Source organism: Podarcis vaucheri (genome assembly GCF_965113315.1).
Source record: "Podarcis vaucheri genome assembly, chromosome: 11".
NCBI classification, from domain to species: domain Eukaryota; kingdom Metazoa; phylum Chordata; class Lepidosauria; order Squamata; family Lacertidae; genus Podarcis; species Podarcis vaucheri.
In genome coordinates, this window is record NC_138749.1 from 12770596 (window position 1) to 12785188 (window position 14593).

The following is a 14593-nucleotide window of genomic DNA, read 5'->3' on the forward strand; positions in this document are numbered from 1 at the left end:
GTGGCCACCAGACTTCTGACTGGTGTGGACAGGCTTATGCTCATCACACCAAATTTTAAAATAATTTCAATGGCTGCCTGTTCATTTTATGGATCCAGTGCTGAGTGCTGTTCCCTACCATTGGGGCCCTAAATGGCTTAGGACCCAAATATTAGCAGCAACACTACTTCTCATTTCAGTGCACCAGTGGTAAACTCATCTAGAGTACAACAGTGATGGAAATCTTCTTGCGTGCAATCAACTTTTAATTTTAAATAACTGTCAGGACAAAAGGGAAAACTTTTATCATTTCTTTTTTTAAAAAAATATGGTATTTCTTCTCCACAGAAATGAAGTTAGACATGACTTTACTGCCACAGTAATTTATTTCTGACAAGCTACTATTCATGCTTAAATATGTCTAATCAACCCTTTGTTGCTGTGTGATATTTGAAGCATGTTTATTATCTTCAAAAACAAGAAGCAGTCTTTGAAGCTAGAAATTAACTGCTTTCCAGATTAATTCAGGGTCAGAAAAAAACAAAATACCAAACTTCTGCAGAATGTGAAATGTACTTTTATTAGTATTCTTCCCCCCTCCCCACTCCTACTTAGCTTTTCTAGAGTGACAGGAATTCATTAGAGAACTTACTGGATTCAGCAGCCTTAGTTTCTGCCGCTCATTTTTGGGTGAAGTGCCTCTTGTAGAGAGCTGACGCAAATTGGCCACTTCTGAAATCGCAAGATGATTTAGGGTGTTTAACAAATACTTGAATTCAGATTCATGACCCTCGTGAAGGTTACCAAATCCAAGACTTTGCTACATTTGGATGTTAAAAAGAATCCCACCATTTGTACTTGGTAATCTGCTGTCTTGTACTTTAGAAGTGTCTTCCAGCCATGATCTATATTAGCTTAACCAATCAATAGAACCTTGAATGGAACCTCCCAAATAATGAATGAAGACTGTGGGGAAGGAGTTCTGATGTGAATGAAGATTTGCAGGGAAACCTCACCCCACTGCTGGTTTGGGGTACTAAGCAAAAGTTTTTTAATCCCTCTCCTGCAAGTGTCTCTCCTTCTCTCCCTCCCTCTTCTCTCTATATTTCTAGAAAAATAAAGCCAAGTTGCATAATTTCCCCACAATCAGTGGAGACTGCCCTCAGCCAGCCTCTACCTACAAACTTCCTTGCAACCAGTCTAGGGTGGGGTGGCTTTGCCTGTCAGCTTCCTTCTCCTTTGTGTCAGTGTTGCCCTTGCAAAACTCTCAGCAGCCTTAACTACAGTTCCCACAATTCTTTGCTGGTTGAAGTGGTATGATGCTGCTTAAATGCTGGGGCCTAATGCTCATCTAGGTAGTTTAGGAGGTTTAACAAACTGAAGGATGTCATCCTCTTTCTGTTCTCCTCCCGATGGAAACATGGAGATGGGGGACAGATATACCCCTGCTTTAAATCATTTACATACTGTCTTCTCTTGTTATTATTTACTACAAATCTCGATGACTAAGCTCTTTAGCAATGAAACATTGGATTACTGGAACAATGTCTGAGCACTGAAACACTGGTATATCCAGTGCTTTTTTTTTCTGGGGGGACTCAGGGGTACGCATACCCCTAAACATTTTGCGAATTTTTGTACTTTTGTCCGTTGACTGTATTTGTTTTTCCCAATTTGAACTATAAAATGGTGATTTCCTTGAGTCAAAATGAGAGTGTCCCTGAACATTTTTTCAGAAAAAAAGCACTGGGTATATGACAAGTGGACTCTTTATTACTGCATTTGCAATTGTTCAAGACAAAATCTAATTCGGAAAGAGAAGAAATGAGCACTGAACCACAAGTGAACTCTTTATTTACTGTGTTTGCTATTGTTTAAGATAAAGCCTATTTGGGAACGAAACTACTTTCCCCATTTTTATGGACGTTTAGTGACAGATAGTTGCCTTGGTGGTATTATCTTGTGTCGATTACAGTAGTCGTTGTATCACCACTCGGGTCATTGTTTTCTTGTAGAACTCTCAGCAGGCTTAACAAACTACACTTCCCATAATTCTTTAGGGGAAGCTATGGCTGTTTGAAGTGGTATTGTAGCACCCTGCTTGTGGTTAACGCTTAGCTGAAATGAAATATTCAACGCAGCAATAGAGAAATTAAAATAATAATTTATTTGTCAGACAAATAAATGAGAGGCACAGTGGTATATGGTTACCAAGCTCTGGCCCGGGCTCCTGCCATTATGGCCAGCACTTATATTCCCTCAGCCCAGGCCCCTTGCTCCTCCTTTGGCTGCCTCTGTCCAATCAGCCTGGTTGGATTTCCTATTGGCTGATTGCTATAACCAATCCTAAAAGATACACCCATATCCTCCTGTCCTTATATGGAACACAAAGAGCTATATATTGTTACATCTATAAATGACAAATAAGTAGTAATATATCTTACATGTGTCTCAACAAGGAATCTTAATTACCAGCTCACCTCTTGCCCTCCTTGCCCTATTGCCTTCTAAAACAAATGGTTAATCTTAAATTTTTATCTTAAACATATGTCAAGGATCTTGAGTTTCACATCAACATTGAAAGATCTCCTTCATTTGAAGGTTTCTAAACAAATGTCTGACAACTAATATATCAGGACTGCTTGGATGGCGTCTCCTGTCTGGCAGGGGGGCTAGGCTGGTGGCTGACTTAATTTCAGGATAAATACAACTCTTACAACTATATGAAATAAGAATCTAGCATTTCTTAAATCCTTTGCATAATTACATTTAAGCCAGCATATTTAATACATAACATAGGTAGCCTTTTAAAAGGAATAAGGCCTTTGTAAAGTAAAAAGGAACTCAGTAAAAAACAGCTTCAAAAGAAGCCACTTCAATTTACACCCCCCCTTCAGCCAGCTGCTTTTCCCATTAGCTCTTCCTTTCTGCCAGCTAGATGCTTCTCCATTTGGTCTTGGCCTTTTAATCTTAGAAGATCTGGCTCATTTTACTGGGAGGCACATTGGTATTATTTTACTATTTACCAACTATTAATTATGTTTATCTCTGCCTTTTTTATCTTCTGTAACATGTAGGGTCAGTGTCCGTTCTCAGCCTGTAATTTCAGCTTTTACGACTTTGAGAATTGTTTTCTGCTATAAATCAAGGGGCCCCTTGTCTAGGAGGAAAACATTGCCAAGGTTCTCTAAGCAGCTGGTCTTTTGCCTGGCATGAAACTTTTGAAAATCTTTAAGCTCTCTTTAATATACAAGCCCTGATCAAACATTAATAAAATGCAGGCTTATGATTAGATGCCTCAGTATGATGCTGCTATAGTGGTATGATGTTGGAGCCTAATGCTCATCTAGATGCTCATCTAGATGGTTTATATATTGCCAATCCCTATTTGAACCAGAATCACAAACCTGAGGCTGTTCTGATCTTTCCAGTTTCACATGGTTTCCTTCCTTCTCTTCCCCATACCCCTCTGAAGCTTAGCATAAACTCCAGAATCACTTGCAATCCCACTTCCTCTCTCATTTCTACCTTGCCCAACTGCACAGTGTTGTGTGAAAGTCCCTGCAGTCAACACTTGGGACAAATGGTCCATTAATACTGCTGGAAAGGCAATGCTATTTATTAATTTGTAATACATTGGGTGCATCACAACCCTCGTTCTAGATGGCCATCCCTCACCTGTTAATGGAATCGTTCAAATGCTAGAAATTTGGAGCTCCTGCCTTTTGAGAGGGTTAAATGATTTTTAGTGTGCTGGGGAACATGTCGGAGGCTGCAAGGGAAGAATTTCTGCATTCAGCTGCAGAGAAACATTTCCCTCTGCATGAGAGATAAATATTGCTAGCTGAACTGGAAATGTGCTTGAGCTGACCCTCGTTAAAATATTGGCAGCATGTTCCTGTCTTAAGGCACAGGGCAGATGGAATATAAGAAAGGAGAGAGAGAGAGAAAGTGTAAGGGGAAAAAAATTTAAAAATGAAGGGCAGACCTGGTATCATGTTTATCTTGGCATCTGTAAGGCAAAGCAAAGCAAAAAGTATTAGTTCTAGAGTAAGGTTGTTGCTTGGGGTAAGTTCATGCAACTAATGAGGCATAAGAAAGATTCTTTTTAAAAAATATACATGGCACAGAGGAAGTTGGTGCAGAGAATGCTCCCTCCTGCCTGTCAAACTTGGGTTGATTTGGCAGTAGACTTAAGATAAATAAAATAAACCCTCAGTTTTACAGAAAGGCATAATTGCTGTCATGCCTCACATGTTGGCTTTAAGAGATCATCTGGCTGGCTATTAGTAGAAATAGGACAACAGACTAGAAGAAGCATTGGTCTAGTTTATCAGAGTTGCTCACATGTGCTTATCCAGGCAGGACAGCAGTTGCAACAAGTGATTGACGATTTTAACTCCCACTGAAAGAGGCTATGGAGGTATGAGAAGCTATTGCAGCAATACGTAACAGGCGACTGGGTGATTTTGCACAACGTATGATGATTACTTATTATTACTGATTAAATTTCTACCCCACCTCTCTTCATAAAGGAACCCAGGGTAGCAAACCCTTTGAATGTGAAAATTGTAAAGTTAAAATAAATTAAAAATATGAAGAATATCTAGAAACATTTAAGAACAATCACGTAGCTTCACAAGTAATAATATTGAGATTTCCAGGAACAGCATCTCCACAGTTCCCACCCAATTCAGGCTGACCTGGGGAACACCTGACCTGACCCAAAATCAATTTTGGAGGCTGGGCTAATCTTTCCTTGGGGTTTTTAAATTGGTGGGCAGAGGATTCAATCCTGATCGGGTCTGCTGCTTTCCTAGCATGGGGAATTCAGTGGGGATGTCTGCCTCTCTCTCCTGCCTGACACCCCACCACCTGACAGCACAGGATCATTCCATGAAGCCTGATCTGACCCAGGGAAATCTGGGACTGTCTCCACCTGACTTGACCAAGGATTCAATTTGAGATTTGGCCAAATCTGCTGTGCGGCCCTATCAGGGATGTTTATAAGTTCCTCCTGAATGTTAATCATGGGAGAGACAGAGGCACCTTTCCAGGAAGGCATTCCACAAATGGCGAACTGCCATTGAGAAGCCCCCGTCACAGGTCAATGCTACCTGGGCATTGTGTTCCATTCAAAAACATCCTCTCTCTTCCTCTTTTAAAGAATAACTGGGAAACACTCTGTCCCTAAGCTGTTTTAGAGGTTACCATCCATACACTTTCGCTGCACAGGTACTAGTGGTCAGGTGGAGTTTAGCAGAGTTTATCTTCTTTCTCTCATGGAAGTGGTGAACAATGATGAAGTTATTCTAAAATAATAATAATAATAATAATAATAATAATAATAATAATAATAATAATAATTTTATTTATACCCCACCCTTCCTGGTTCAAAAACCAGGCTCAGGGCAGCTAACAACAAATTTAAAACACTTAATTATAAAAGCAGCATAAAATACAGTATAAAAACATGAATAGCAATAAAAATCAAAAATCAATTTAGGGGAAATAAGCATTAGATAATCCCCAGGGCTAGCTTGCTGAATTGGTCCTACTTGGGCCAGCAAGGAGGCCAGGGGAGAATTAGCTGTGGGGTCCCAGAGTGGGTGATCTTCATAAAAGGGGAGGGGGAGGGAAGGGAAGGGAAATAAAAGATCAGGCTGAATTCAAATTAAAGGCCAGGCGGAATAGCTCTGTCTTACAGGCCTGACGGAAGGAGGTTAAATCCTGAAGGGACCTAGTCTCATGGGACAGAGCATTCCACCAGGTCGGAGCCATCACTGAGAAGGCCCTGGCTCTGGTGGAGGATAGTCTGACTTCCTTAGGGCCTGGGACCTCTAAACTATGGTTATTCATGGACCTTAAGGTCCTCTGTGGGGCATACCAGGAGAGGTGGTCCCGTAGATACGATGACTAACTAAAGATGACTAACAAACTCTGTGAAGTCTCGGTCAAGAGATTTTATTCCCAGACCAGGTACAAGCATTACCGTAGCAAATATATTTTTGACTGTTAGCATAGACAGCAGTTAACAGCACACTATGAAACCGAAGTCTTATCTCCTCCTAAATTACAGCAGTCCTTCAGCAGATTTTACAGGCAACAATCTTCGGACAGACGTTTGCTATCAGGTGTCTGCAACAACAAAGCCTAGTGGTCTTCTTCTTATTGGCACTTCCAGCTGACACTAGTTAAGCCCAGAGTGCCACTTCCAAATTTAAAGGAAAACTCTGGCACCTTCTAGAAACTTTCTACTTGTTTCTGGCAGAATAATTCCGCAACAAGCTGATATATAATAAATATTTCGAACAAGGAGAGTGACGGGTGATAATCCAATGAGAAACATTACCCCCTTGGTCCACTTTAACAAACAATAGGAGAGGACTCTTGGGTGCCTTCTTTTCCATTGCACCAATAGTATGGAGCAGCCCCAGTGCCTCTTCTTTCTGTCCTGTAACGCTAAGGTGAGCTCCTTCCTATCCTAACGCTAATGTAAGAGAGAAGCCCACACTACGATTGCAACCATTTCCAACAGGATGATACAGGCATAAAAGAAACTGCAGCAGAGTCATTTTGGACTCACAGCTGTCCATGGAGGCACAGGTTAATTCTATGTCCAGGGCAGCTGTTTACCAGCTCCATCTGGTACACAGGTTGAGACCCTACCTGCCCATGGACTGTCTTGCCAGAGTGGTACATGCTCTGGTTATTTCTCACTTGGACTACTGCAATGCACTCTATGTGGGGCTACCTTTGAAGGTGACCCAGAAACTGCAGTTAATCCAGAATGCGGCAGCTAGACTGGTGACCGGGAGTGGCCGCCGAGATCATATAACACTGGTCCTGAAAGATCTTCATGGGCTCCCAGTATGTTTCTGAGCACAATTCAAAGTGTTGGTGCTGACCTTTAAAGCCCTAAATGGCCTTGGTCCTTTATACCTGAAGGAGCGTCTCCACCCCCATCATCCAGCCCAGACAATGAGGTCCAGCTCCGAGGGCCTTCTGGCAGTTCCCTTCCTGGGAGAAGTGAGGTTACAGGGAACTAGGCAGAGGGCCTTCTTGGTAGTGGCGCCTGCCCTGTGGAACGCCCTCCCAGCAGATGTCAAGGCAATGTCTGACGCTGTATTGTTTTTAATATTCAGTTGGAAGCCGCCCAGAGTGGCTGGGGAAACCCAACCAGATGGGCGGGGTATAAATAATAAATTATCATCATCATCATCATCATCATCATCATCATCATCATTATGGCTTCTCCTTTGCACCCCTGGTGTTCCTTATATCGCCTGATGCTTGCTGCAAAGGTGCTGTACTGCATAGGAACACAGGAAGTTGCTTCATAGTGAGTCAGACCATTGGCCCATCTAGCTCACAACTGCCAGTGATTCTCGAGGGTTTTAGGCAGCGCATGCAGAACCCTATGCATGCAAAGCAGATGCTTCACCACTGAGCTATGACCCTCACAACTCACTGTTTATTTGTTCCCCCAAAGTGGATTCATTTATTCATTTTGAGATGTGTATTTTGTGGCTTGCAGCCGTCTCTGCGCTCCCCAACCAGCTCATGCTAAAATAAAAAATCTAGTGTATGTAAATCCATCCTTTAAAATCCAAAACATCTAAACAGAAAAGTTTTAACAGGTTGGGAGGGCTCCAGCCTGCCCAGATTCCCTTGGCTCGCTTTCCCTTTTGAGAAAGAAGACCCCCATGGCTTCTGATTGCACAACATGAGTTTCACAAGCATTGCTGACTTGGCCTTCTCAGTTAAGTGAGCTGGCAAGTTTGTTTGGAATTGTTCTGAAATACTGCTTGCCATATTGAAGGGAAGCAGCAGCAGGAGGAGGAGGAGGAGGAGGAGGAGGGGTTTTCTAAGCCTGAGGTGTTGCAACAAAACTCTTTGTTTATGAGAAAATCAGCTTACAGTTATATTCTGGAATTAAGCTGTACCTTACCCTGTTTGATAACTGTTAATGCAGATAACCTATGCCTACTTCATGAATTCATACACAACTCCAGCACATAAGAAGAGATTACTGAATCAGCCCAGTGGCCCATCTAGTCCAGAATTCTGTTCTCACCATGGGAAACATGCAAGCAAGATTTGAGCACAATAGCACTATCCTCTCCTGTGATATTCAGAAGTATTGGTATTCAGAAGTATTTCTGCCTTCAACTGTGGAGGCAGGGCACAGCCATCATAGCTAGTAGCCATCAATAGCCCCCTTCTCTATGAATTTGTCTAACTCTTTTCTAAAGCCATCTAGGTCATCATTGCACTGGGCAGATGGCATAGAATCCATGGAGAATCAAAGCACTGAGACTGGATTTGACCTCCATGAAGGGCCAGCATCAAAACTTGGCTGTTTGGGCATTTGCTGAGGGCATCCCTGCCAATAGCCCCTTAGATTTGCTGCAGTGATGAGCTGGGGTCACCGGAGGAGAGGGAGCCCTTGGAGCCTGTCTTGCCCGAAGACCCTTCAAAATCTGCAACTGACACAGATCACACAAATGTATCCTGCATATGTAAAGCTTTTACACAAGATCTGATAAGTGTATGGAGGACTGGAACAGCCAATGGGCATGTTACCCCCTACTGCTGCGTGCACTAATTTCATGTAATTTCAACAGAAGCTCATCCAGGAAGAGTCTTGCTTGATCAGAACAATGACCTGTCCAATCCCATAATCCTATTTCTCACCATGGCCAATCAGATGTCTCTGGGAAGCCCTCAGGCAGGCCATGTAGCAAAGAAGCTATTTTCTGTGGAAGGGAGAAGAAGTAAGTTTATATCAGAAGTAAGTTGCTGTCAGGTAAAAATGAGTGTTGAGTTTCGTAGAGCAAGCTGTGTGAAGTTGAAACCACAGGCTATTGCACTGACACATTTTTTTGTGGTATAAACTCTCATGCTGAAATTCTTTGTACTGCCTCTGTTGGAGAATGTCATCCCTTGACGAGAGTCTTCATTCTGTGTACTTTTGTGCCTTACACCGAGTGTCTACTTTCTAGAGTCAGACTGCTTCTTTCCTTCTATGGAGGTCTGAAGATATATCCAAGAGGGTTGGACAACCATGTCTTTCATGTGCTGAAACTGACCCAACACTTTGTTCTGCATTCAAGAAAGTATCTGAAAATAGCCTTATAGTAAGGGGGAGAGAGTGGGCAACAGAATCAATTCTGTTTTAGGTATATAATTGTTTGTTTGAGGGGATTTACATCCTGCCCATCAGTAAAATTCCTAGGGTAGCTTACCATGTTTAAAACCACCACAAAGCACATTTAAAATATATGAATAAAAACATATAAATATATAATAAAACAGTAAAAATCTGAGTAGCATGCAAACAATAAACTCAACCGAAATGAGACCGATCAGACAGAAATAAAAGACCTGAGAAAAATTAAAAGGAAGGTCTTCAGCTGGCTCTGAAATCAGATTACCCTAGACAACAGGTGTAGGAGCATCCCTGAGGAGAACATTGAAGGTGCCTACACTGAGAAGGCCATTTTCCCCAGAAGCCACCTGAATCACCTTGGATGGTGAGGGAACCCTAAAGAAGGACCTCCAAGAAATTATTAGTGTACACACAGCACAAGATAGGAAATGCAGCTGGTTAACTTCAGAAGGGAGGTCTAAGCATGAGATGAAACATTGCTGTACACCACTAACTCCTCATATTACAAAGGTCTTCTGTATTTCCATTATAGTTGCAGAACTGCAATTGCATCCTAAAGCAGGTTTTGCTAAAATACCAAGTCTGTTTCTACCTTTTCTAAATGGGTTCCATAAGAAGTAATGATTTTCTGGAGGATTTTTATGTATGGGATGAGGAACTTTCATGCTACTAAATGTTAAATTGCTTTGATGCATTTTTTTTAAAAAAGAATATTATACTATCAAAGAGATTAAAATAAATTACTTGCCCTTTAATATTTCATATAGTGGGGATAGGTTTGGTCACTGAATCCTTACAATCTAATATTAGACTCTCATTCGGAAACAATAGAGCTGCTTGCAGCATTTTAAGATCTTGCTTTTATGTCTTGGTAACATATTAAATCAATGTCTTTTGTGGTTATGAATGACAAACCACAGGGACCCACTAAGTCAAACGCATTTTCTTCCAAGAGTGAGTATGTGCTTGGTTTCATCTAATTTTCAAAGCATTAGTAGTTCATAAACCAGTTCCTGATGAAAGCAGTCAATTTTACTTAGCGTAGATACATGAGCCTTGCAAATGCAATGTTGTTTAAAGCTACGAGTTGCCAGCGAAATTTCAAACAAACCAACATTTGAAGTGGATTTGGAGGCATTCCTTGGAATTTCGAAGTAATTCAAAATTGGGAGCTATTGTCGAAAGACCATTGTCAAATCTGGTGTGTACAACACAGTAGACAGGGTGAGTCAGCATCAGGAAAGCCAACTGTTGGCAAAAGTTCCCAGTTTGAACAGGGAGCCCTGGACTTTGAAGAGGTGATGGAGCTCCCACTTGCTCAAACTCCAACAAGTAAGAAGCCCATCTTGTGTCTACCTCTCTGACTTGAGGCAGTTGCACTGATGTCCTTGGAGCCTGAGGATTCTAGCCTGAATGCTACAGCAGAGCCACCAAACTCCCAACACCATCTCCTAAAACAAACAAGAACCCTTTAACTACAAGAGTCTTTTCCCAATGGAGGAGGAGCTAGAGACTGCCCCAGTATTTTCGTCTCAGTCTAGCACAGCCATTTGCAGAAGCAGTATTTCTTTCTGCTTGTATGGATGATCATCATCATCAACAACAACAACTATTCTCTGTTGCCCTTCACCTAAGGATCATAGGGCAGTATACAATATAAAAACACAAAAGTTCTTAACATACAGTGGTACCTCAGGTTACAGACGTTTTAATACTCAGACCCCCTCTGCCTCATTTTTTTTTTAAGGTGGGGATTTTGTTGTTGCCATTTTAGCTAGAGAGCAAATCTCATCCATTTTTAACATCCCAGTTGAATGAGATAGCCTTTTATATCATCTTCATGATTATCTTTATATATATATAATTTTATTTACTTAATTGAAATAAACAAAAGAAACATTCTTCATCATCCATTAATACAAAAATATAAAACAAATCAACTAAAGAAAAAAATTAATAACATAGAATAAAGAATACAGTGGTACCTTGGGTTACAGACGCTTCAGGTTACAGACTCCGCTAATCCAGAAATAGTACCTCAGGTTAAGAACTTTGCTTCAGGATGAGAACAGAAATCATGCTCCAGAGGTGCGGCGGCAGCAGGAAGCCCCATTAGCTAAAGTGGTACCTCAGTTTAAGAACAGTTTCAGGTTAAGAATGGACTTCTGGAACAAATTAAGTTCTTAACCTGAGGTACCACTGTAGTAACAAACAAAAACAATTACCCCGCTACACAAAGATTAAAAGGCCATAGATGGTTTGATTAGCCACAGGCCTGGGAGAAGAGGAATGTTTTTGACTGGCGGCCAAAGCAACAAAGGCGCCAGGCAATTCTCCCTAGGGAATGCATTCCACGAGCAGAGAGTCACGGTAGAAAAAGGCCACCTTTTGGACATCTCACTCTAGCCTCAGCTTCTATCGGAGCTGTCCAGAGTGCTACCTGGAAAGTGATGCCTTGCCTTCCTTCACCTTGCAGCCCTGCTTGGACTGGAACCCCAATCTGCCTCACCACCTGGAACAGAGCAAAAATGCCTTTGGATCCAAGAAAACAGAATGAGTGGGATCCATCTTTTTAATTAGGCAAGATGCTTTGTGCACAGTGCTGACAGGGCATCAGAAATCATCTTTCCCCAGGACTTTCTCAAGGGCTCCCCAAGCCTCTGCAATCGCCATTTGTAAAAGTATTCTTGGCTGGAGAGGGAATGAGAGCAGTGAAGAGAAACTAAGAGGCTGCCTCCTACTTTAGCATCTTATTAAAAGTCCCAATTTAACAGGCTACTGATTATTGGTATTTCTCGTAATTGGTAGGTCTGAAGATAGAGACATTATGTTAAACCATTTGGTTTTTCTTTTCATCAACAATTCCTGGGTCAATGCACTGAGGTTTCTCGGGCTCTAGTTGCCAGCATAAGCATTGGTCATTTGAGGGTGTATGGGGAGGAAGGGAGGAGAAAGGGACATTTTTCTTCATGTATCAATTGCATGCATTGGTAATGATGAGAAGGATAATTGCAGAGGTGATTCAGCTCTGCTAATTTGATTGAGTAAGGCATAATTTCCTTCACATTCAGACCAGGTGTTCTACGCTGATTCCATTTTTATTTTTTCTCTAATTGGGGAGCTTAAGGATTGGTGATTTTGTTCACAGATACCATTTTCTGGAAACATGTTAAAAACATAACCTTGGTGAGAAAAAATTAAAAAGGAGATATAAAGCTGAAGTGTTTTTCCTCATGAGCTCATAATTGTGTTTGGGGCAATACAAAAGCTGCTCAGGGTCATGACACTATCAGTAATAGTGGGTGTTTATTTGAAAGAGCGATTGTTCAACACTGTTCCTCTCCTCTGCAATGCATAAGTTCAAGGAAGTGTTCAGTGTACATAGCGCTTACATTTTAGAAGTTTACAACCACCTGCCAAATCCCAAATAACAGTGAATACTATAAACCCTCAAGAACTACAATCCACACACAAAAGCCCATTTCAAGAAAGAAATTGTATTCAAGTTATTGATAGTTTCTGATCCCACAGGAAGAAGTTATTTTTCAGATTCCAGCTTGAGTACCCGCTGGGGGGAAAAACCCTGTCAGTCAGTATCCCGTGTGAACTGGAACATGCCCTTGTTGGAATTTCTGTGTTGGACACAAGTTTTTCTTGAAAGACTACTGTCCTTGGAAGTGGTCCTGGCTCAGTGACACAGCACATGCTTTCTAGGAATGCAGTCCCAGGTTGACTCATTGACATCTTCAGTTAAAAGGCTTGGGTAGCTGGTTGTTGGGGCTGGAGCCAAAAGTGGGTCAGCATGAAAGACATAGGGCTCCATGATCAGTGAAGTTAGCTCTGTATACAAGGAAATGGCTTACAATTCAGCAACCCTTCCTAGAAGGTCGTGCCCTTATATAGCAGTTGCCAGGAAAATCTCAAACTGCACCTGCACACTTCTGGCCTCAGTTCTGCTCTCCTCATTATTCTGCACATTCTTGGAGACCACAGGGGAAGGGAACTTGTCACTAGGAATATTTGTTAGATTCTTCAGCAGTCTCTTGAGACCCATTCCTCTGCTTCAGCCTCGGAGTCTGAACTGCTCCCTGTCACCAGCTGCCCCTGCTCACTAAACTCTGTTGCCCCTTCAGCATCCAGCCATCTTCTCCCTCTGATCTCTCCCCAGTGTCCCACCACCAATCCTCTGGCTGGTGCCTCCCACCACTCCTCTTTGTCCAGCCAGTCCCTGACACCACAGATAGTAATGGTCTTCTGCCTGATAAACCTGGAAATTCGCTGACTCTTGACCTGATAGTAGACTCTTGACGTTCCTACATTTCCATAAAGAAGAAAATGTGAAAACCACTGTTCTAAGCAGTCTTGAAATCAAAATGGAGAGGTTTTAGCATATATATTTATATATTATACCCCACCCATCTGGCTGGGCTTCCCCAGCCACTCTGGGTGGCTTCCAACAGAATATTAAAATAAAATAGTCTATTAAACATTAAAAACTTCCTAAACAGGGCTGCCTTTGGTTGTCTTTTAAAAGTAAAATAGTTGTTTATTGCCTTGGCATCTGCTGGGAGGGCGTTCCACAGGGCAGGCACCACTACCGAGAAGGCTCTCTGCCTAGTTCCCTGTAACCTCACTTCTCGCAGGGAGGGAACCGCCAGAAGGCCCTCGGAGCTGGACCTCAGTGTCCGGGCAGAATGATGGAGGTGGAGATGCTCCTTCAGGTATACAGGACCAAGGCCGTTTAGGGCTTTAAAGGTCAGCACCAAAACTTTGAATTGTGCTCGGAAATGTACTGGGAGCCAGTGTAGGTCTTTCAAGACCGGTGTTATGTGGTCTCGGCGGCCGCTTCCAGTCACCAGTCTAGCTGCTGCACTCTGTATTAGTTGTAGTTTCCGGGTCACCTTCAAAGGTAGCCCCACATAGAGCACATTGCAGCATTGCCTTAATTTCAGCCCAAGTTGTCAGCCAGGATTGGCAACCCAAGGCTAGACGTCCCATTGCACTTTTCACCGATGCATTAATATGTAATAACAAACAGGTGCAGCATTTTAAAAATGCCTCCCTTTTCAAGGGTTTTTGCTCTTGCAACATTTAAAAATTGATTTGTTTGATAGCACTGAAATAACAAATGTCTAAATCCTGGCAACTGACAATGCAAAGGGGAAAACAATCCATGGGGGAAATGTGACTAGCCAATTGCAAATTTACGTGGATGGCTGCACTTTTATGAACTTCATATCAATATCTCCCTGCTATGGATTTTCTTTTAATGCAAATCTAATATGCTTCACACTCAGGCTTGGAGTGAAGCAGTTTTAGACCACATACTCAGTATAATTTTAAGCTGTAAATATGCCCAGTCCATTGAATATCTGTGCATGTTGGACTTTGGGAAGCCCTCTGAGAAATAGTTGTTGATGATGGTTTTCTAGTAGTACTTCT

The 14593-nt window shown here is 42.0% G+C and overlaps 1 protein-coding gene across 4 annotated transcripts in view; it reads left to right on the plus strand.

The window, feature by feature from the left end:
* Nucleotides 1–14593, plus strand: part of DCC (DCC netrin 1 receptor) — a 948093-nt gene that overhangs the window by 369795 nt on the left and 563705 nt on the right. The window lies entirely within an intron of this gene.